The following is a 23881-nucleotide window of genomic DNA, read 5'->3' on the forward strand; positions in this document are numbered from 1 at the left end:
GTTCATGTCATCAAAAGTGAATGTAAAAGCTTTGTGCTCCACAGTCTCTCCAATCTCAAAACAATTACATGCTGAATAAACATCTGATCTATTGGCCCGCCAGTCTAAATGCTTAAAAACTTTGGCTTACCGCCTGTACTGTTTACCATAAATGAGATTTAAGAGGCTATAAAATCTGATTATTTTTGCCTGTTTGCTGACTCTCAAACACAAACAGCCAGAAGGCAAACTGTTGGAAATTGGATCTGAAAAATCAATAGAAATCCAGGTGCAAATTAGATTATGAAAGTACCACTTGCTGCACAAATGTACTGCGGTATCAGTGTGTGTCTTTTTGAACTAACAGGCAATCACCTTATTATTTTGTTTCCCATTTTATTAGTTAAACCTAAATGTTAAATCTAAAGTAAAACATGCTCAGAACAACACAGTAAAGAACACATCTCGATACCTGAGATGATCCCATTCCCAAACAAGAGAGCTGATATTAGGGCTGGGCCATATCATACAGGTATAAATAATGTTGGGCAACGATAGAAAAATTAAATATCGCGATAGAATATGGGTAAAACGTGCATACACAGTGCCTTTGTTTTCATACGCACACGGCGGAAAAAGCATGGCGACGAAAGCAGATCGTTGAATGAAACTGATGAACCAGAATTGGTTTGTAAAAATGCTGCAACTTCAGTGGTGTGGGACTGGTTTAGCTTTCATCCGTCAGATACACAACAAAGCACTATTTTTGGTAGAGCATGCTAGCGGGCCGTCGTTGTTACCGTGTTTTTTGGAACATACGGCACACTTAAAATCAATCCTTTGATTTTTCTGAAAATCGACAGTGCCCTTTATAATCCAATGGGCCTTATGTATGAATTCTGGTTGTGTTTACTGACCTCGAAATGATTTTATGTGGTACACGGCGCTCGAAAATCTGTCAAATGTTTTAGTACGACTTTGCTAAGCTACAAAGCTGCACCGCTTGATGGATTGTCGGAGCATTACGGCTATCATAGGCAGGAGCCTCGCAGAGTGATACGTACTGTGCTTCAACATAATATTACCGTATTGTGTGTGTATAACCTCTTAGGTTTTGTGGATATTATACTTTGTTATGCTGAGGATATGTCAGCCAGTTTCCACTGGAAATGCCTTTTGGTTAAACTGTCAGCAAGGAATTTGCATTTGCACTGTTAAATTTTTATACAACTTTAATGCAAATAAAAAACAGCTGCTTGTTTAAGTGAAAATACATTGATGGTTTTTGTTTTTTTTGCACTAATAAAGTTGTGGAGTTGTGTAGTATTTTGTCTAGTGTCAATTATATCGTCAGTTATATCGTTATTGCAAACTTTCAAATGTATATCGTGATAAATATTTTTGGTCATATCGCCCTGCTCTAGTTGATTTTATATAATTTTTTGTCCACTGGCATTTGTGGCAGATGTTTTCTGCTGGCAAATGACAAATGACAACAGTGGGAAGGCCAAGCATGTAATCATCCAGTGAACCTGGGTGTTTTCCCAAAAACCAAAGTTTTTCCCAACTTTTCAAAAGTCTTCTGGAGTAGTCAGGCCAAATAGAATAAACACAGCAAAAGTTAACATGGCCACAGCATTAATGCAAATCTGAGGCTTCAGTCGAACAGGCTTTGAGACTCGTGCCCTGGCAACCTGTCTGGAAAAACCTGACAACTGCTCGCAAAGCAGTATGTAGTTAAACCAGAAATGGAAACCAAAGTTGTGCTTTACTGCTTCAAAAGGCCCACCTGATGGTGATAAAGGTCGTAATATTACTATCACTCCAAGAATAGTTGGTAAGTGTCTGCAGATAAGTCTGGGTCTTCCATTCAGCTGTGGCAATCTGCTAATGACCAAAGCAACCACAAGGAGGTTTTCGGTACACCACCTTGGACTTCTTTATGACCAGTGTCACCTAGTTATAACCTTCTGTCAAACAGCTGTGGGATACACATTTTCTCAAGTGGCCTGTGGTTGACAAGGTGTCACTGACTGGTCTCTAGACCTGTGTGATTGAGGCCAAAGTCGACTACCTCCTGTATCTTCATATTTAATGAACAGACATGAGAATGGTAAAAGTCTTTTGCATTTTATATTTGTGATTGTTAAATTTCAGCTTTCAAACTGCTGGGGCAGAAGCAAGCATGTGGTTTGCTCCCTTTCAGTCAAGCCATTATCAGTTTTACACTACTGCCACCACAAGTCTGACCCATGCTGTTAACCTGATCGTGACCCGAGTTGGTCAACTGAGACAGAAAACGTTAGTTATCTACTTTGCACTCTCAGCAGACTTCACAGACTATCAGTGTTATAGTGAGGAGTGAGACTGCAGCTTGCAGAGGATCTGTAGCCAAGGCTGTGATTGATTATGTTTGCTTCTTATATGTATTTAGCATAGCTGTCCCACATCAATCACAAGTACGGATTTGTGGACTTCAACTCTGCAATCAGTTGCTCTGAAACCACAGAGAACTCTCACATCCTCTACACGACTGTGCTTTTTACTAACATTGACAGTTCAAGAGTTCCCCTTTAGAATAAAGCTACGACCACCTCAAATGTATATCATTTCTCCTTCCTGGGATTCTTCAGTGCTGCATATAAAGTAGGTCATACAGTATGTGCTTTGGAAGTACAGTACAGACCTATCTATCCATATGTGTATGCATTTTTCATGAGTCTCAGTGTGTATGTGTTGAGAGGTTTGTGTGCTTTTGTGTGTGTGTGTGTGTGTGTGCTGCCTCTGTCTTTAAGCAGGGATGTCTCCTCTGGAAGTTTCTCTCTGTGCTTCTGCTCCTGTGTTGTTAATTAGAAAGGACTGAATGGAGGAGCCTTGGAGAGCCTGCAGCGTGGCACAGAAAACCCAGAGATGGGATGGTGGTGGGAGTTAAATGAGAGGGGATGAGAGAAGAAGGCAGGGAGAAGCTGGAGGTAGAAAGAGAAAACTGCTGTGTGTGTGTGTGTGTGTGTGTGTGTGTGTGTGTGTGTGTGTGTGTGTGTGTGTGTGTGTGTGTGTGTGTGTGTGTGTGTGTGTGTGTGTTTAAGCAGAGGGATTTCCTTTCATCAGCCTCTCACTTGCAGCTGAAGTTAGCCATCTTGATGACGAGAATCTCAATGCAGTTTAATTCTTTGAGCAATAACATTGTTTTTTGCACTTTAACCTCCAGCTCAGCTCATACCTCTGCTGCTGACCTGCAGCTTATCTTCTTGACGTATGAAGGATGCTGAAGAAATCTAAATGTTGACCAATTCCATTGACTCATGTAGACACTTACGTAAAAGGCTTTAAAGCCTTTTGCAAATTAGAACCTGGAATAACACTTGATTGATCCCTGTGGCGAAATTGGGGCATTGCGCAAGGGATTATTTAGTATGAGCGAGTATTAAGGATCTTATTTGTACGCTTCGAGTGAAAATACAAAATTTGCTACTCATTTATAGTAAAGTCAGGAGCCCTACAAGATTATTTTCATCTGGTCCAAATTGTACATGGTGGTGTGACTCTGTTATGGGATCGTTCTGGCCCTCTGCTTGCATAAATAGGAACCCTGAGGAGGACAGAGTTGCACAGAATAGCACAATGGGTTGCAAAGCAGCTTGCATATGCACAGTAACTTTTATTAGCCTAAATAATGTATCCTGTATGATAATTTGCTGTTGTGGACTGGCATTGACATCAGCTGTTCCCTGTTATAATTGTGGGCTAAGTTTTCCTCTTTGACCTCCCCGAATTAAGACTACACAAAGACTTTCTGTATGAAAAGTATTTTTTTGCACTCATACCCATAAAACTTGCAGTGCATTCAGTGGGAAGCAGAGGGAGAGTGAGGATAAAGGGATGAAAAAGGGAGTAAATCAAATGGACCTTTGTCTGTTGACATATTTAACCTAAAATTAGTCTGTTTATGTGATTTGCAGCAATCCTGCGGGCGTAAACACAACCACATGACGGGGCGAAAAATCTCAGTGTTCTGAGGCAAAACTTATTAGGGCCAACTGCAAACAATTTTCTGCAGATTAATGGTTCATTATGGTTCATTCAATATCTGGCTTTCTTAAGGGCCTTGCCAACTAGTGTTGTAAAATAATTAAATAATTTCCCCCAGGGATCAATAAAGTATTCTGATTCTGATTCTAAAACAGATCAAAATGACTCATAATGTGCTTGTAGTTTTATTTGACATGTTTCATTTTGATCTCCAAAGCCATTGTAGTGTGAATTGTTTCTCATCGGGACTTGGGGATTTGAGTGTGGATTAATACGCAACACAGATGTTCCTGTATGCTATCACAACCGTTTAGTTATGCGTCTCAGAGCATGCATGTAGACCTTGCTACTGTGTCTTTCTCAGAGAAACTTTGTGCATCTTAGGTCTTGTAAGCTATGGGTACTCTTAACTTTATAGATCTGGTGCTTTGGGTCTTGACTTTGCTGTCAGTCAAATTGGTTGTTTTTAGGAACTGATAGGATTTTTTTGATGTCAACCACTTCCTTTATCTGCTAACGGTACATCCCATGGAGGGCTTGGTATTTTACAGTATTTCCTCTTCTGTCATTGTCTGGCTTCTACTGCCTGATGCACTCTTGTGGCAAGTTAGATACTTCCTGGTGCATTCATGGATGCTCATTGTTTCATTCTGGGTTATGGCTCTGCCACTCACCAATTCTCCTTTCCTCTTGTCAGTGCCCAAAGAGTTTCAGGATGCTGGACTATCTCTTTACATATCCAGCGTACTATTGCAACTGGGTATCTGATGACTGGTAGGGCTTGGATGTTGTTTCTGGAGCACCTGTTTTACCCTCTGAAGGTGTTTGGCTGTAGCTGACCAGCTTGCATTTTCATCATGGTTTCTTTTAGCCTGTGTGATACCCAGATAGTTAGAGCTGTCCACCACCTCTTCACCGCCACATGACTGAGTCTCAATGTCCTTTCTCAAAATCCTAAACAACGGTTAAGTGGATCAGCGATTCAGTTTCTTATTCACTCTTAGTGTAGAGCTTGGAGTGTATGGTTGCTTAATGTCTGTATTTGTGTCCATTCCCACTCTTTTAATAAGTTGGATGTAAAGGTTCAGCGAGAACAGTGCTTACTGAAGGTTATTAATGCACATGTCTGTCAACTTATAACAGATGCTGCCTTTCTGACTTTATTTCCATTGCTCTTCTATTTGTCCCTTCTTGGCTTCTTTGAGAAGATCTTTGATGTTTTGGAGATGTTTTTTATGTCGATCCAGTTAGTAGGAGGATTCCCTTGTGCTGCAAGCATCTCTTTCAGTCCAACTTGTCAGTAAGCCAGTGCAGACTGTGAATTTAGTCTGGCTACAGTTTATAGTGGATGCATCTATCTTTCCATCCAGCCATCATCCGTATTCTGCCACAACTGTTTAGCTCTATTATGTGTGGAATCAACCTTCTGTTATGGCACAGAACACATGTTTTACATATATAAAAAAAAATGCCTGAAAGAGTACAACAAAAATAAATTTACAAACTGTATAACAAAAAAAACAAAAAAACAAGCAAACTGTTCACCTTCAGTTGCTCAGCTGACATCCATCCGCTTAAATTCCCTAATTACAGCAGACTGAATCATTCCCTCTTCCTGTCTCTCCTCACCCCAACATCAACCAGATGTTCCAACTTTGAAACACAGTATGTGGTGTCGTTGTAGAATAGTGCTCACTTATCCCTCCGGAGCTGCTTTGTCTAATAGCTGGTTAAACCTTCTAAACGGTTACTAAGTTTCACAATCAGATGTCTAATTTATATGTGACAGTGTGTGGTTGTCTGTCTCTGTGTAAGCCCTTTGATGGATGTATGACCTTTCCACATCCACGTTTTCCCTAAAACTGCTGAAATAGTTTCTGATATGCTGCAATCCAGAGTTGGATTGATGGATGAATATATTATATAGGAAATTTCAAAATATTTCTTGATGGCACTTGATGAGCTTATGTGCTGTTGATATCTTCAATTTGAGTCTCTATTTAAATTTTGTCAGCACATCTTCTGTTCAGCAGTGTTGCCACATTTTACATTAAAAAAATAAAAATGCAAAGAAATGCTCACATTTCAAAGAGGTGGAAGGAAGTTGGTATAGTGATAAAGAAATAAGCAGCAGGATGTTCGATAAGGGGAGTCAGACAAGAAGTAGAAAATCGCAACCATCAGAAGAGGAAATGACATGGGGTGAAGTCAGACTAGGTGGAGACTCCAGTTATCCTGTTCCTGTATGTTGAGAATTATGTAGCATAACCAGTGTTAAAGTACAGCTTGTTAGTGAAAGCACATCATTTCAGATGAGTGCATGTGTGGGAATTTCCCACAGTAATTTTTACCCTCTTGACTTGCACCAAGAGGGCATTTTGGTGCAAGCCACGATGTTGCTGAGTCAGTTCATGCATTTGCATAAAAGAGGTAAAAAAAAAAAAAAGATGAGACGGAGAGTGTCCCATGCAAATATTTGAAAAAAAAAAAAATTCCTCAAACTGAGATTTCTTGACGTGTTTTCTCAACACGTACTCTTTGAGAGTGTGTTTGTGGCTTCTTTGCAATCTCCTTTAGTGAGTTTAAAAGTCTCTACCACCAAGGAGCACATTAAACATGGTTACAGTCAGCTCTCTTTGATTCTGAGTGCTTCATAAATACCTTTTAGGCCTTGTGCACCTCTCCTCTTACCAAGATTTATTGAAGCATGGGGACTGATAATGACTTAATTCATGGAGAAACATGACCCTCCTTGCTTTCTCTCTTTGTCTCCACTTCTTTATTACATAACTGTCTACTGAATGTACAGAGACAAGCAGTCTTAAAGCAGAGTTTTTGTGGGAGGCTTGAAGTTAAGCAGTGCTTTGCTTATTATGCTGTGCGGTCACAGTCCTGAGACCTTAGTAATCTTAATAACTGGACCAATTTACATTGTGGAATTTGTTGTTTATGAGCTTTAGAGGATGTGTTTTTTTACAGGACGCATTTTCCTGCACAAGCATTGGCCTTTATAGTCTTGCTTTGTCATGTATTTATAGCATTTGTAAAAGCTGTTGGGCTGTTTGCATATATAATAACACAGTGTACTCATACTGCATGCGCTTTGCATGGCTGTCTCCAATCTACCTCAATATGGCTGCTGGCCATAGATTTATATGCTGGTCTGTAATTGCCCCTTGTTTGTCTGCACCTTTTTTCAGAGGCATCTTTCACACTGTAAGTGGAGGGATTTGTAATGATGGAGGAGGCAGGCTGTGTGTCGCATGTGTGCACACGCTCATTGCCTTGTGCGTGGTTGTGTGAATCTGAGAAGTGATCATTATGACTGGGCTGTGTCCTTGTTTTTCTCTTTAAACAACCCTGTGCACTCTAAATTGCACTGCACGCTGTTCCACCATTGTGCCTGAGAGAGCTACTGCGGGATTACAAGTGACTCGGCGTAAACTGGGGCAGAGGCATTTGTTGTCTCTGTACTCGCCCCGTCGGGCTTGCGCATTGGCAGGTGTGTTCAGTAAAGTAGAAAACTGTGAAATAAGAGTTATTCTGACAGAAAATAATTAAGTCTGTCTCATCTGTTTTCTGCATCTTGTGAGCTTGGTGCTGAAAAGCATCCGTTGCTCTCGCTTCTTACAAGTAGCTCTGCAGACATCATATGGGTTTAGGGCAGCTGTGGTTCAGGAAATGGACAAGTTGTCCACTTATCCTAAGGTCAGTGAATTGACTGCCAGAGCTTTCAGTCTACATTGCATAGTTGCTGAAAGGCTGTGAATATAAAAGCGCTGCACAAGCACGCTTTCTGTCACTTACAGACAAGGAAAGTACCATCTGTGTTGTTCATTAATCATTTATAACTGATAAATATGCTAATGTCCTAGATGTTCTAATATGAATGTAACATGACCACAATGTTACTGGTTTGAGTGCGGTTTGGTTTCATGTGATTTCCCTATCTCTCTCTATTTCCTTGTAATAATGCTGGGTTATATTTAACAGAGACGCATTTGCACCAGCACGTTCTAACCAAACAAATCAAGTGGTTATGGTTAGGATGCCATAAGTTACAAACAGATGACATTAATTGATATGCAAACTGAAAAAAGTTGTGCTTTGATAGCATCTGAAACAACTGAAGGAAACTGGCTAGTTCCCATGCAGTTTAATGATATCAGGCTGAATGTGAAAGTAGATATGAAAGCGTTAAAGACCTTAATGTGAGCATGTCTTTTTCTTAAAATGTGTTATGTTATTTAGTCAGTTATTTTGGCCTCTTATGCATGTATTCATTGTTCTTTTTTTACTTTTACAAGCTATGATCACGATTACGTCATTACATCTGTCAAAGTCATCTACAGTGGTTGCTATCTCATCAATTGTTGGATTGGTGCACAACACTACACAACACCCTGAGTACCTCTTCATTTTGTGTGTTGAGTGTCCTTCATCTTTTGGCTTGTAGTTTAAAACACTTTTAAACTACTTAATATAATCCTTCACAACGAACTCTTCCGTGATCTATTAGCTGCCCTGAGCGACCGACCTATAAAGCATCTACATACATTATCAGCATTTGCCAGTTGTTGGGATGACAGTGGGCAAATGGACGTTTTTTTAAATATTGCCCTTCAAAGGTTACACAAAAGCAAGTCTTTGGAAAAGAGTGTTCAGTGACTCAAAAGTGACTCGCATTTAAAAAAATTGGTGTGTGTGTGTGTGTGTGTGTGTGGAGGACAGACGTACATGCATCTAAAGTAGCAAAGAAGTCAAGCTGCGAACAGACTCGAGCGTCGGTGCAGTAGATGGTTTCTTTCAGCTGTCCTCGCTGTTCCATTCCAACTGAACTGCAGGCTTTTTCACAATTGGCATGCGGACTTCATATTTGGACTATAATGACACTCCCGAAACATCAGCTTCTGTTCTATGGGAAGCAGGGAAAGCTGTGATGAGAGGTAAAATAATTTCTTTCTCATCACATAAAAAGAAAAAAGAAAACAAAAATATTCAGGAATTAGAAAAAAACATCAAATCACTAGAAGAAGCCTACGCGTCCCACCAAGATCAGGAAACATTGAACAAAATACGCAAAACAAAACTAGAATTAAATGAGATAATTGATAAAAAAACAAAATTCTTAGTACAAAGACTACGCCTACAAAATTATGAACATGGTAATAAATCCGGTCACTTTCTAGCAAACCAGCTAAAAATAAATAAAGAAAAAACAACTATATGTGCTGTTCAAGATTCATCTGGGAACACATTATATGAACCGATACAAATAAACAACATTTTCAGGGATTTCTATAAAACGTTGTATTCACCACAAATAAACCCATCTAAAAAAGAAATTGATCAGTTTTTGGACAACATGAGTGTCCAATAATTTTGGAAGAGTTAAGCAATGGCACTGGATTCACCACTGACACCAGGTGAACTCCAGGAAGCCCTGATAAGTATGCACAATAATAAGGCTCCAGGTCCAGATGGCTTTCCTGCAGAATTCTACAAAGAATTCTGGTCGATTCTAGCACCAGTTTTCTACAGAACGTTGTTGGAAATTAAAGAAAAGGGCAGACTTCCATCAAATATGAATTCTGCAAACATTAATCTCCTGCTAAAACCAGGCAAAGACCCTGTATATCCCTCAAGCTATCGTCCAATATCCCTTATAAATGTAGACCTTAAAATAATCTGCAAAGCTCTCTCAAAGAGACTGGAGAAAATAACCCCCCTCTTAATTCATCCTGACCAAACTGGTTTCATAAAAGGTAGGCACTCATCAACAAATACACGTAGATTACTTAATTTGATAGACTACTCATACAGTAAAAACCTAGAAACTACAATATTCTCTTTAGACGCAGAAAAAGCATTTGACAGAGTTAACTGGAAATTTCTATTTGCAACTTTACACAAATTTGGTTTTGGATCCTCTTTCATAAACTGGTTAAAAATATTATATAATTCCCCAACAGCTTGTGTTAGAACAAATGACCAGACATCCTCCAGCTTCTGTCTCTTGAGGGGCACCAGTCAGGGATGCCCACTCTCCCCTTCACTATTTGCAATTTTTATTGAACCACTAGCAGCAGCAATTAGACAGAATTCAGTAATTAAGGGCATAAAATGCAAGAACGTGGAACATAAAATCAGCCTTTATGCGGATGATGTGTTACTCTTTCTCCAAAATTCACAAACCAATATCTCTGGGGTGATTGAATTGATAAACTCTTTTGCAAGAATATCAGATTACTCAATTAACTGGTCAAAATCTACAGTCCTACCGATTAATTGCTCCTTCCATAATTCCTCTTCTACACCACTGCAATCGGGAAATATAAAATATTTAGGTATTAATGTTTCTCCCAAGCTTGCAGATCTAACTAAATTAAACCATATCCCACTTTTAAAGAAGGTAGAAGATGATCTGGCTAGATGGAAATGTCTACCCATATCACTCATGGGAAGGGTTGCCGCTATAAAAATGATGGTCTTACCAAAAATAAATTATTTATTCTCAATGATCCCAACTAAACCGCCACAAGATTGGTTCAGATCTCTAGATTCATGTATGTCCAAATTCCTTTGGAAAAATAAACCCCCACGTATAAGCTTAAAAACACTACAAAAGACCAAGGATAAAGGAGGACTAGAACTGCCTAACTTTCAGCACTACTTCTTAGCCAACAGGCTTCAGTTTATCTCAGGATGGCTAAAACACACCCTCTTAGATGAACCTTGGCTAGATGTAGAACAAGCACTCTGCAATAATCTAGAGATCTCAGACCTACCATTTATCAGCTCAAACATCCAACGACATGAATGCTTTAAAAGCATCAACATCAACATCAGCTCTTCTCTGACAGCATGGTGGGAGTTTCTAAAATTGACGGCGTCTTCATTAATCCCATGCAAACGTACACCTATCTGGAACAACCCTGACATATTACAAAACAATAATATGATAAACTTTTCAGATTGGAGTGATAAAGGAATCAAATATTTAGAACATATACTAGAAGGAACAGAATTTATTTCATTTGACGGACTAGTTACACAATATGGGATCAACAAGAAAAGATTTTTAGAATATCAACAAATTAAATCCATAGTAAAAAAAGAAATTTAAACCGGGTCAAGTTGAACTACAAACACCACCAAGTGTGGTTCAATTTCTTACTCTTAAACCCCCCAAATTACTATCCAAAATATACAGAATGCTTTCTAAAACAGATGAATCAATATCACTTCCTATTGCAAAATGGGAAGCGGATTTATCAGTTAACTTAGACCTAAACTTCTGGTCTCAGATTTGCTTAAAAACCTTTCATCTAATTAGAAATCCCAGTCTTCAATTAATTCAATACAAAATATTACATAGAGTGCACTATACAGGTCATCGGATGTTCAAGATGGGCTTTACGTCTACCAACAACTGCTCACACTGCCAAACCAATTCACCGGACAATTATATCCACGCTCTTTGGTTCTGTCCACCAGTTCAGAAGTTTTGGCGCGAGATATGTGAAGACTTATCGAAGTGTCTGAAATGTAACATTCCAACTTCCCCCTTAGTGTGTTTGTTGGGCAGCTTAGATAATGTCACTTCAGAAAAGAATATCGCCCATATGGTTTTCACTGCCCTATGCATAGCCAAGAAAACAGTCCTCATGAACTGGAAAAATAAAAATAATCTTAATTCTAACCAATATAGAAATTATCTATTAGATTACATTAGTCTTGATACAGCCTCTGCCACCACATCAGATCAATTGCTCTGGGCTCCTTTGATCAGCTCCATCACCTAGTGGGGGTGGGGGGTCATAGTTTGGGGTCGACTTCACTGTTGTGATTGGTGTGGGGGTAGGGACAGGCTTAGGGCGTCGGGGGGTTCCCCGGAGGCATCTTCCTTGGGGGGCTCAACCCGGGGTAGCGGTCATGTCCGGTTAGGGGCTCTGTTGGCTCTCAGGTGACTGTTTCCTCGCGGCTGCGTGCAGCGGGGCTAGGGGAGGGTCTGTGCTGACGGACGTGGGTTACTGACCTGGTAGCCTGGCTGCCCCTGGGTGGGTCCGGGATGGGCGTGAGGTTCTGGGGGCGCTCCGTCTCTGGGCTGGGACCCGGACCGGGCCTCGGGGGCTTGGGTCCTGGTTGGTGTGTTGCCGGGGTTGTGGGCGGGTGGGTGCATGGGGGCCCAGCCCTGGAGCAGGGTGCCGCCGGTGTGTCGAGCCACCTGGGGGGCTCTTCAACTGGTGGGGGAGATTGTCACATCTTGCAGGAGCTTTCCTCTCCTCAGGAGCTCCCTCTGCAGGAGGGGGAGATACAGGAGAGGTGGAGGAAGATCTCAGCCTGGGTGTTTATTGTCTTATGTAGTCTGGAAGATGAGTGGATGGTGGGGTGGGTGCAGTTTTCTCTGTGGTGGGGTTGGGTGGACTGTCCCGGGCTCTGTGGGGCCGGGCGGCGCTGCTGCACTGGGCCCGGTCTGGATGGGCCTGGGCCCCCTTTCCCTGGCGGGTCGCGGAGTATGGGGGTGCCTACTGGGGTCAGCGGGGGAGCTGGCCCCAGGGAGGGGTCACTTGCCCCTCCCTTCCTTCCCTCCCCATCTCCAGCTGCCTCCCTCTTCCCGCTCCACCACAACCACCCACACATGCAGGGCCTTGGAGTAGGGGTATGTCACCAGGGTGCAGAGGAGGCTACCCCCCCCTCTGTCCCCTTCTGGCTGCCTCTGCCTCAATTTTATCCCACAACTTAGACATTCACATTACTCACACTCTCATTACACATACATATAGGATCTTGGGGGTGGGCACGATACACGGAGTCCAAAGTACCATCAGGGTGTACACCCCACCCCTGGCATCGTTGCCCACCTCTCAATTTTAAATACACGTAGACATTGAGGGCTAGCAGGAGGGACCATGCGCTTACCTGCTGCTCTCTGGCAGGTAGCTCCAAGCCCTCCTGGGTTTTAAATGCACCTTAGAACACACATGCATCAACATTACAATGAGCGGGTGGAGGGAGGTTTGGAGTCTTCTCTCACCCCCGTTCTCTGCGACCTGCTGGAGCAGGGGGGCTAGGACTAGGAGGAGGAGTTGGCCGTCCGACTGCGGTCTGGAGTGTGGAGCCTTCCTGCTGCTGCGGAGTCGGGGCGGTCTGCCTCCCCCCACCGCAGGGAAAAGGGAAACACCACCTGGGTCTGGGTGCAGTTCCCCCCTCCAGGGGCGGGGGCACCTAGACCCGGTTTGTAGAGTACGCTTGGGGAGTGTGATCGTGTGTACAACGTCTCTTTATGTCTGTCTCCACGTTGGTTGAGTGTGGAGTAAGTGCATATGAGAGCATGAGGGTGGGAATGGATGTTTGTATCTGTGTGTGCCTGTATGTCTGTGTCTATATGTCAGGTTGGGTGTCAGGCGCCACCTCTCTGGGGACATCTCAGGCCCTCCAAGGTTTGGAGGCCTATCTCCCCCTACCACCACTTCCGCCAGTGGCGGACCCCCTCAGACATCGGTGCGTTGGTGGTTCTTTGTGTCCGGGGATGGGCGTCCAGGTACACACTGGCTCACTCCTTGGCGGCCGCTTATCGGGGCCTGGAGCCTGGGGCTCGCTCGGGCCACTTCGGAGGTGGGGTGCCCCCGGCCTCTCGGCCTGGGGCTCGGTCACTCAGGCGCAGCTGGCTGCCGGCGGAGCTCACGGGCGCGTCACTGCAACTCCCCCTGGCTTCTGCTCCGCGGCTGCTGAGTGAGCCCTCATCTGGGACTCTCCTCAGCTCTTTCCGGGACAGTGGCGCAGCTGCCCCTCTGTTGGTCTTCCTTGGTCTCTTGTGTTCTGGGGGCCTCTGGATGTCTGGAGTTTTGATCTCCTCCACACCTGCTTCACGCCCTGGAGGACGGGGCTGTGGCCCCCCCACACCCTCTAGCAGATTATTACATGAAGGAACCATTTAAAAAACAAAAAACAAGCGCGTCCATGCTCACAGGTGTACACACGGGTGATCACACCCACAAACTACACCCTTTTTGGCTCCTACCTCAAAGCACACTGTGTTCTGTTGATCTTATGTGCTGCACAATAATGTTTAACATTTAGTATTTACTGTCATATTCCCATATATCATTGTGATGTTGTTTATTCTATTACTCTTGTTCTCTTCTGCTTGTTTTCTTTTTTCTTTCTCAGCAGGTGATCCAGGTGATTGATATATGCATTTTTTTTTTCTCTGCCCGTTCTGTTGGTTTTTGTCTTTTGCCCTTCTCCCCCGTTCCTCTTCTCAGCTGTTTCTCTTTCCCTCTTTCTTTCTCCCCTTCTTTCCCCCAGTCAAGTCTGTCCCGTATTCAGTAAGTGAAAATAAAATAAACAATAAAAGGGGAATCAAATGGACCATTACGGCAAGGCTGGGATGGTCAGTTTGGTAAAGTAAATCCGTTGGGCATCTTTCTTTGCCTTTAGACAACAATTCTGATGGCAAAAGAGCCAAACGGGACAGGCCAAAAAAAAACAAAAACAAAAACAATTGGCATGCGGGTACAGCAGATTACAATAGTCTGTGCAGGATGTGGCAAATGCATAAATAAACAGTTACCAGGCTGTAGTACTAAAATGTTGAAATGTTTTGAAATGAGCCTTAAAAGAAGCGTGCTGGTGGACATGGTTTGTGTTGAGCTGTTACCTGTGGTGCAGACAACATTTTTCAAGGACAAAGTGGAGAGAGCAGAACTTAGCTGCAAGAAATTACAGAGACCACCTCACAACTCCATCATGCACATGTACAGTATGCTGCAGCAGCGAAGATGCGCTTTTCAGGCTGATGTGTTTTGGAGAATGCGCTCTAGCCTCGGAGCAGCAGAGGATGAAAGCACAGGGCGAGTATTCACTGTGGACATAATTGGGTGTAAATTAATTGCCTCTCATGCAATAACCTTCTAGATTGAATGAGTGTCTCCCTTTATAATTCTGTTTTGGGAGTTCTGACTTTGAAGCACCTATGTCAGTGATTGAATCCTTCTTAATGGGATTTGAAACAATTGCTTATTTCTTCACATTTGAAAGTCTTAAAGCAATTTCAAAGCAATTGTATATGTATATGTTTGGTCTCTTGTGCATGCAGGCAGGAAGATTAGAAAGTGGTCCTAGATGATATCAAATATGTGCAGATTAAAGATTCACATTATGGATTTGAAAATGAAGCTAAAATCTTGGGAGAGCCAAGACAGTTTGATTTTTAGTAAAGTATCCTTTCTGGCTGATGCCACTTGCCGTACGCCATGTATGTGTATACACACACACACACACACACACACACACACACACACACACACACACACACACACACACACACACACACACACACACACACACACACACACACACGGCAGATTTATAGACATTCATGGAAGAGCTATTTTGATCGATCTGATAAATAACACAGGCCAGAGAACCTCATGGTTTAAATACCTTCTTGTGGCGGGTAATTGCATGCAGCTGTGTGCGAACGCAATTTGGCAGCGCACGTCTGCATGTATGCGTATGTGTCAGCCCTCTTTGGCTTTTTGTGTGTGTTTGTGTGTGCGCGCGTGATTGGCAAGCGAGGAGAGAATAGCTGCTAAGATGGGAAAACTTGTGAAAGTATAATTTTGTTTACGAAAAGAAAGAAAAGGAGAAAACGAGTGCGATAGAAGCAGACAGCGAACGTTGCGCTTACACTCAGCGTCTGCAGGAGCAAATAAGGTTCAGCTGATGAGCTGCTGCAGTCAGTGGAGTGATGGATGTGTTGGCTTTGACCTTATGGGACAATTTGCCTAAAATAATCAAACCTGTGCTGTGAAAAAGTTTTTGCCTCCCTTCCTAATTTCTTATATCTTTGTGTATTTGTCACACTTACATGTTTCAGATCATCAAATTGTAACATTAAGTAAATGCAAACTGCAGTTTTTAAATGATCATTTTATTTATTAAGGGGGAAAAAGCCACTAGTACACCCAGGCCTGATTACTACCAGACCTGTTGAATCAAGAAATCAGGTGAATATAACCACAATGTAAAGAAACAGCTGAGAAACAAAGTAATTGAAATCAGTCTGGAAAGGGTTACAGATTCATTTCCTAGGCTTTAGGACTCCAGTGAACCCTGGTGAGAGCCATTATCCACAAATGGAGAGAACTTGGAATAGCGGAGAACCTTCTCAGGAGTGGCCGGACTTCCAAAGTTAGTCCAAAAGTGCATCAACAAGTCAAATAGGAGGTCATCAAAGTATCCACAACAACATCTAATTTCAGGCCTCACTTGCCCCAGTCAAGGTCAGAGTTCGTGATTCAATAATAAAGAAGAGACGGGCAAAAATGGCATCCATGGGAGAGTTCCGAGGAGAAAACCACCGCTGTCAAAAAACAACACAAAGGCTCGTCTCATATTTGCCAAAAAACATCTTGATGAGCCCCGAGACTTTGGGAAAATATTTTCTGTGGACTGATAAGACAAAAGATAAACTTTTTCAAAGGTTTGAGTCCCGTTACATTTGGCAACTAACACAGAATTTCATTAAAGAGCATCATATCAACAGTCAGACATGGTGGTGGTAATGGTCTGGTCCTGGAGGTGCAAATTCCTCGACTGTAATGTCAAAGACTCATTTCCAGTTCTCACAAATGCTTGATTGCAGTTCTTGCTGCCAAGGGTGGCACAGCCAGCTATTAGGTTTATGTGGTAGATATTTTATCACACTGGGCCAGGTAGGTTTGGATAACTGCTCTCCTCAATACTCAGGTTATTTTTCACTAATATAACAAATTGTTTGTTGGTCTGAAACACGTAAGTGTGAGATTTTATTAAAGCCCTTTTTAGGAAAAAATGCATAATTTATTTAAACACAGAGAGTGAATCCCTGCTTTGTGTCTAAACCCAAAAATGTCCATATGTTTCTTTTCTGTATTTATTTTCATGGTTTAAAGGATTATTGTGTTTTTTCAATCAAAGCATTGTTTGAGTTTAAGCCACTTCTTCTCTAAATTTCCCAATGTGAGTTAAATTGAAATATACTTAACAGATTTTTTCTGCATTTAAATGAGAAAATATTACACTGCTCTCCTACTGCTTGTTCAGTATTCGGCTGGAGTCAGGGGACGATTAGTCTGCCTTAAGAACAGCAGCACACAGCTGCCCCTGCTCTGTCAAAGCATCACTTATTTTATACATATGCTGTTTGACAGAATTAAAACTGTATGAAAGCTGACAGCAGTTAGTGAGATTTAGAGGCTCAGGTGTGCTGACCTCTAAATATGCTTTCAGTCTTTTTGTTGAGCTAAAGTAACTGCCTCCAGCTTCATGTTTACCCTACAGACATGAGATGAGCATCAATCTTTCCAACTAACTCCTGGGCATTTGCAAAGAAACGTATTACTTTCAAACGTCACATGCTACTTCTGAACTCTTTGTCTATCGATCTATCGATCGATAACCAAAAACAAATCATATGCAAAGGAGTCGTCTGCAATCTCATTAAACTGCCTGAAAACAAACACCAGGGCCAAGAAAACCAATGCAGCTGTTGCTGACATGAATCAACTTGGACGTCCAAAAGAATGAGCCTGTACAGGATGTTGCTGTATCTGTCAGCTCATAAAGACGCATGCAAATCAGTAACACAGTGTGCACCGAGGGCTTGAGGAGAGTGGTTGGCACACTGGAGAAAAGATGTTATATCTCCCTGCGTAGTTATTTTTCCAAAGTGGCAAATGTTGCACTCAATGCAAAATGTCACAGTCGAGTACTTTTGCTTTGAGTTTTACCCACGTCCAGCATGCAGGTACAATGAAAGGACTGAAAGACCTTCTATTTTGCTTGTTTTAGAGCCACTTATGTGAGTAAATAAGCACTTTATTTGTCTGAAAAGATGTTTTAATTAACAGGAATATGACACAATATAGAAGCGAAAGCAGTGTTGATTTAATTTAATGTAAATCTTTGGTACAACATGGATGTAAAGGCAGTAAACCCAGCTTTCTCACTAAAGCCAGTTAATATCCATGATAAGTAATCACAATCTGAATGTGCAGCTGTAGACATAACATCACAATATGAGATACAAGGTGCTGCCTTGTAGATACCGATCCAGGAGTGCCATTGCAGCTGACCAGTCATAATGTTGTGGTATCCTAGCTTTGTCAAAAAGGCTACATAAAGATGAGCTTATGGTAGATGAAATGATAAAACAAGACTTCCACTCACGAGGTAAATATCCCACTTTCACTGCGTTTTGAAACAGTCTTTCTGACTCCTTACTCTGGCAGAAAGCCCTGAAGGCAAACCCCTCCCATGTGTGGTCTTTGCCTCACGTTGCAAAGCCACAGCATCGCAAAAACCTGACTGGTCAGTTCCACTGATGGTCCCAGAGCAACAGCAATGTATCTGTATTAGATGGTGCTCTTTTGGCTTTGTGCCTCCCCAACAGACTGCTGGCCTTTGTGTTTATTGGAAGGAACAGGAAGGCTATATTTGTTTGCTATAGCATATCATTTTTTACCTGACATTTCTATTGCGTACCTTAATGCTTGCTTACTCAGCCTTTTATACAGTTGAGAATGCACACAATATAATTTTCAGCTGTAGATAGGAAATGATGAGCAACAAACAAACAAATCCATCCTGGAAAATGAGCCCAACAGTTTTGTTTTTTTTGTTTCATTTTTTTGTTTTCAGCCTCTTTTGTTGTTGTTTTTTTTGTTTAACCCAGAGTAATCTGATCAGCTGCTGAGTTAGAGACTTCTATCAGGAAACTGTATAAAGGGACTAAAGCAGCCCAGATTAACAGTTCGAATTAACAAAATCAGATAGCGAGTGCCTTTTCTATTGTATTTTTCTTCATGTATTTTTTTTAAAGGCCCACATTTCTTTTCTTTGACTGTATTTCTGATTAATTTATTTAATTCTCTCAGTCTTGTATGAATGCTTTTGCCGTATTGCCAACCTCTTGTGTTTTTCCTCAGCTCACTAAGTCATATTTAAACCTGCAATTTATGTGGATAATTCCAAATTTGGAGCATGCTTTTTACAACAATAAGTGTCGGTGCACAACTATCTAAAATTTCCCGAAAATAACCCCCTAATACTTTAATACCACAAGCTGCGGAGGACAAATGCGCTCTGACCCCAGCGCAGTTGGTATTCGTTTCAGTGTCGATTTGAGCCTTGTTTACCTGTGCTTGCTGCAGCAGCAGATGTGTGAGCCTGTGGTCTGAGCAGTTTAAATGGAATGCGGCAGTCCTGCTGACAGGCCTATTACACACTCAGAGGAGAAAAAAGGGGGGAAGCCATAAGGAGACACAGCTGTCCAACATAGGAGCACGCAGCATTTGTCATTAAAAGAAAAAGAAGCTCGTTATGGCAAAAATATGAAAAAAAATTATTTAAAGTGAACAATATATAAACTGGTCAGCTGTTTACATACCAAGCATGCACGGATATCACAGTAGCAGTTGCTCTTATTTCATCCCTGGGGAGTTGTGTACTGTGTTGGCTACCATGGTAAAACACATAGTGGACAGATTGTTAGAGCAGAAGGACGTTTACTCTTTGTATTTGCCTGGATTCCAGTGTATAAATAAACATAATATATACATATTATATCTATATATCTATGATAAGAGACAAACCTCTGTGTATGTTTATGTATTTTTATTTTGTGTGCAAACATCAGGATTTGAGCAGCCACATTTTGGCATGCAGGTACATCATGTAACTCTGAGGGTCCTTATCTATATAAAATAATGTGATGTCATCATATTGCCTAGCGACCACCCAGGAACAGATTAAAATGACCCAGTTTTGGCATTTATGAAGTTAGAATTAACTAAAAAAGGACAAGAAACATTTTTTAAATTCAGTGTTTAGAAGTTTAGAAAAGTCCTTATATAGCCATGGCTCCCTGCTACTGCCCTGATGTTGCCCCCCCCCTCCCTTTCACAGGATATATTGCATGCTTTGTCACACAGCAGAGCTGTAATCAGTACAGGCACGGTCTGAAAATGTTTGTGAGTGTAACACAGACACAGAGCAGGAGTGTAAATGTTTAGTTTGGGACTAAACAGAAGTGTTACTTTGTTTCTTCAGTGAGCGCGTGAGAGTGGACCCTGCTTTTCTTCATAATGACTCCCACTGATATAGTTTTATCACCATTTTCATTGAGCCTGCATGGCTAATTTCCTCGTGGCAGAGTAGATAATGAAGATGGACTTGGCGTGGCTGTAACTAACCTGATGAGTTGCCAGATGATATTTAGCCTGAACTGACTTGCAGAATCACTCAGGTTTCATGTTCTGTATACCAGGAAATGGCAACGGATTAAAATGCATTTGTAAAGTTGAACTCCCTTTAAAGGTAATGGTTTAGTTTGTGGAGGCAGGCGTGTCTTGTATTTTCAGTGCAAGATTTTGGCAGGGAAATGAAAACAAAGCAGGCGGCTTATGGCAAAGGTCCCTTCTTTTGAATATTCAGACTGCCCAGGGAAATATAGCAATAGCAAAAAATGTGTTTGGTGGGTTTTTGTTTTGCTTTGTTTAAATGTTATGGCAGTCATCAGATATGAAATGGCTTCCCTTTGCATTAAAAACACTCAAAGGCTTCAGTCACACAGTCCACGAGACCAGTTGTTAACCTGCTGGCGTTTGCCGGGAAAAACGTGCACACTCTGATCAGTGTGTGAGAGGTTTCTGGATGTTGATGGCTGTCACTCAGCAAAGAAAAACAAAGCAGAGAAGTTCTGCACCAAAAACCTTGTGATTATCATGGTTGCTGACAGATTTTCATGGTCACTGTAATTTGCATGAATGCCAGGAACTTATATGCAAACACTCGCTTAGCTGTAGTAAAATTTGAAAAAGTGTGTTGCAAACTCGAACCGGAGACTGTTCGCCTTCAAGTAAAAGTTAAAAAGTTAAAAAGTGAAAGTTTTGCCTTACTGCTGAAATCAAATTTGCAGTTTTTATTTAAGGGCAGACAGTTTAATTTTCAAGCGACCGCACGAACCAGAAGACATTTCTGGTGCAGCCCTGTATGCCTCTTTGCAACTAATTTCACTTTGCAACTGCCAAACAACCACTTGCCAAACAGTCAGAGAATAGTCTGTTTTCCCTAGTGACTGGTGGTTGCCAGGCCAACTGGTCTCTAGGCTTGCCTCACTAGTGCCTTAGTCATCACCTGATAAGTATTTTGATTACTGATTAATCCATCCGTCCCTTCTCTTCAGCTTATCCAAATCAGGGCCACGGATGGGTTGGAGCCTATTCCTGCTGTCATGGCGAGAAGCAGGGTACACACTGGATAGGTTGCCAGTCTGTGCTTCCCATTTCAGTATTAATTGATGCATAAATGCAAAATATAATCTGTTTCCAAATTTGTGATCGCAGGATGAGGGAAAATCACAAGGAGCATTTTTCACGTTCATTTAACATGTGATAGTTTTTCGTGGCAGACACTTGATCACTGAGTAAATGATCCCTAGCTCATTTGATGGGCTAACTGACAGCTCCTTAGTGTTTCATTAAGTAAATTATTAGACAGATGTGCTGGAGACACCCATTTGTTTTTTGTGTGGAGTCATAATTAGGAGTGTAACAATTCTGAAACTAATCCAAACATGGTCTCTTTTTTCATTTTTCCATGTGAGATATTTCTCCTCCATCTGCCCGCCCCCCGCATTTCCACCAATGTTGAGCTGTCATTAAGTTTCTTATAGATGTGTTAATAGGACATAGAGACATTGTACCACAATAGTTAAGGGCGGCAACCTGGTCCCTGAATGTAAACGCATAAGAACTTCTGGAGGGTTGTGTGCTTAAAGAGATTTATTTATTTTTTATTAAGATAAATGGAAGCTTAATAAGGGCGGTTTGGAAATGGCTTCAGTAATTTGCATTATGGTAATAATTTCCATGCATGACAAATGAGTGATGCTGTGCCAAAAAGCATGCGCTAACTGTGTTTTTGCTAGTTGGGCATGGGAAGCTGTTAATGTCTGGTTAAAGTGCGCTACTCTGGTAGAAGCCGCATTTCAAAATAAAAAAGCAAGACCTGAAAATACAGAATAATGGAGTCTTTTTTTAGTTCATGATCAAGTAATGATTAAGCAACCATGCCTGTGGTAAAAAGACTTCCTGTTTTTCTTACTTACCCCCTCTTTAAAAAAAAAAAAAAAGATGAAAAAGCATGACGGCAGATGAAATGATTCCCGTCACAGTCGCTCTGAAGAGCTTCAGTGTGAGTTCTCTACAGTATCAATACATTGACTGACTCAATCCACTGCATAGATTGGTTATCTCATTTAGACGGACTTCTGGACCTCATGTTTCCCATCCCTAATGCTACCGATCTGCTATATTGATGGTCGGCCAGATGGAATTGTGGCTGGCTGTGGTCAAGTAGAAATCTAAAGCTTTCTGTCACTTACTTACTGTGAGGAGAAGTGCCCGAGGAAGACACACATACGGTCCAATACACACACTTACAGATTGTTTGCAGCGCTCCAGATTGTGATTGATTGGAAAGGCAGCTGTGTAATCAATAGCAGCAGCGGCGAAGCAGATTGTGGTAATTTCTTTTACCTCCGCTTAGGTTGAAGAGAAAAGAGAATGTCATCAGCTGCTTGTTGTCTTTCTGTCTTTGTGTCAGAGGATTTTTGTTGTTGCTGACATTTATGTTTATCATTTTTTCTTCTTGTTGATGGAATCTCATCACTTGTTTCATTCACATTTAGAATAATATTGCATGTATTTCACATATAGCACAAGTGATATTGAGGGTGATAATATTTGGGAATTAAAAGCCTTCAACAACAGCAGAGATGAATCTGGGCCCTGTTTCAGGAAGCCGGTTTAGAAAACTCAGAGTGAAAAACGATACGCAGGGTTGAGTAACCCCGAACTGTCCAACTCGGAATATTCGGTTTCAGAAAGGCTGATAACAATTAGTTCAGTCAACGCGGAGTTGCTTTAACCCCAAGTGAAGCGCGCGGACGAGGATACATAAAGCCCTGATAAGCGGAGCACAGATTAAGCGAGTCACCATGGAGACGGAGGGAAAGAAGGCGCGGTCAATGTATTTTACAGCGCTTGAGGCCGAAATTCTGATGGCAGCATATGCTGATAACATGCAAATTCCGCGGAAAAAAGTAACACAGCCACAGCTGCAAAAGACAGGGAGCATGCATGGCAAAACATAGCCGACAGAGTCAATGCGTGAGTGTTAATATAAACATTGATCTAGGGATTCCCACCCATTTAACACGTTATTTTATCATATGTTATTTTATTTGTTATTTTATACATTTTATTTTGTGACGTGATGTGAGCGCAGGTGCAACCCAACAGGCCCCAAACGTTCCTGGCAGCAAGTAAAAATGAAATATAAAAATATAGTCCAAACAGGTAAGGTGTAATTGTATTATGAGCCATAGTGCTTGGTCTGTTTGTCCGATGTAAATCAATTGCAGTTAGAGGCTACATTAATTTCCTTTCTGTAAGCACTTATTGAAATTATCTGAGCACATTACAAGTACATATTTGCTTACTCTGTATGCTCAAATGTGACCCGTTATAGCCAACAGAAAAAAAGCGGAGGCCCGAAAAACAGGTGGGGGTCCTCCACCACCACCACTCACAGAGGCTGAGCAGTTGGCCCTCAGCCAAAACAGTGGGCGCCCTGTGGCCGAAGGCATCTCTGCGGGGACATCCTCTGAGTCAATAACCCCGCAAGACACAAGTGCCTACATAGGGGGTAAATTCAAAATAATACATGATGTGCATACATCCTTTCTTCACAGTCACCTTCGCAGTGCTACTCATTCATTTGATAAACTCTTTACCATAATGGATTATTTTGTAGTGAAGTT

General features: G+C 41.7%; 1 protein-coding gene across 3 annotated transcripts in view; it reads left to right on the forward strand.

Annotated features, from left to right (window-relative positions):
• The window catches only part of anks1b (ankyrin repeat and sterile alpha motif domain containing 1B), a 277926-nt gene that overhangs the window by 42489 nt on the left and 211556 nt on the right, over positions 1–23881 (forward strand). The gene's annotated exons all lie outside the window — the stretch shown is intronic.

This window comes from Maylandia zebra, linkage group LG17, assembly GCF_041146795.1.
Source record: "Maylandia zebra isolate NMK-2024a linkage group LG17, Mzebra_GT3a, whole genome shotgun sequence".
Taxonomy (NCBI): domain Eukaryota; kingdom Metazoa; phylum Chordata; class Actinopteri; order Cichliformes; family Cichlidae; genus Maylandia; species Maylandia zebra.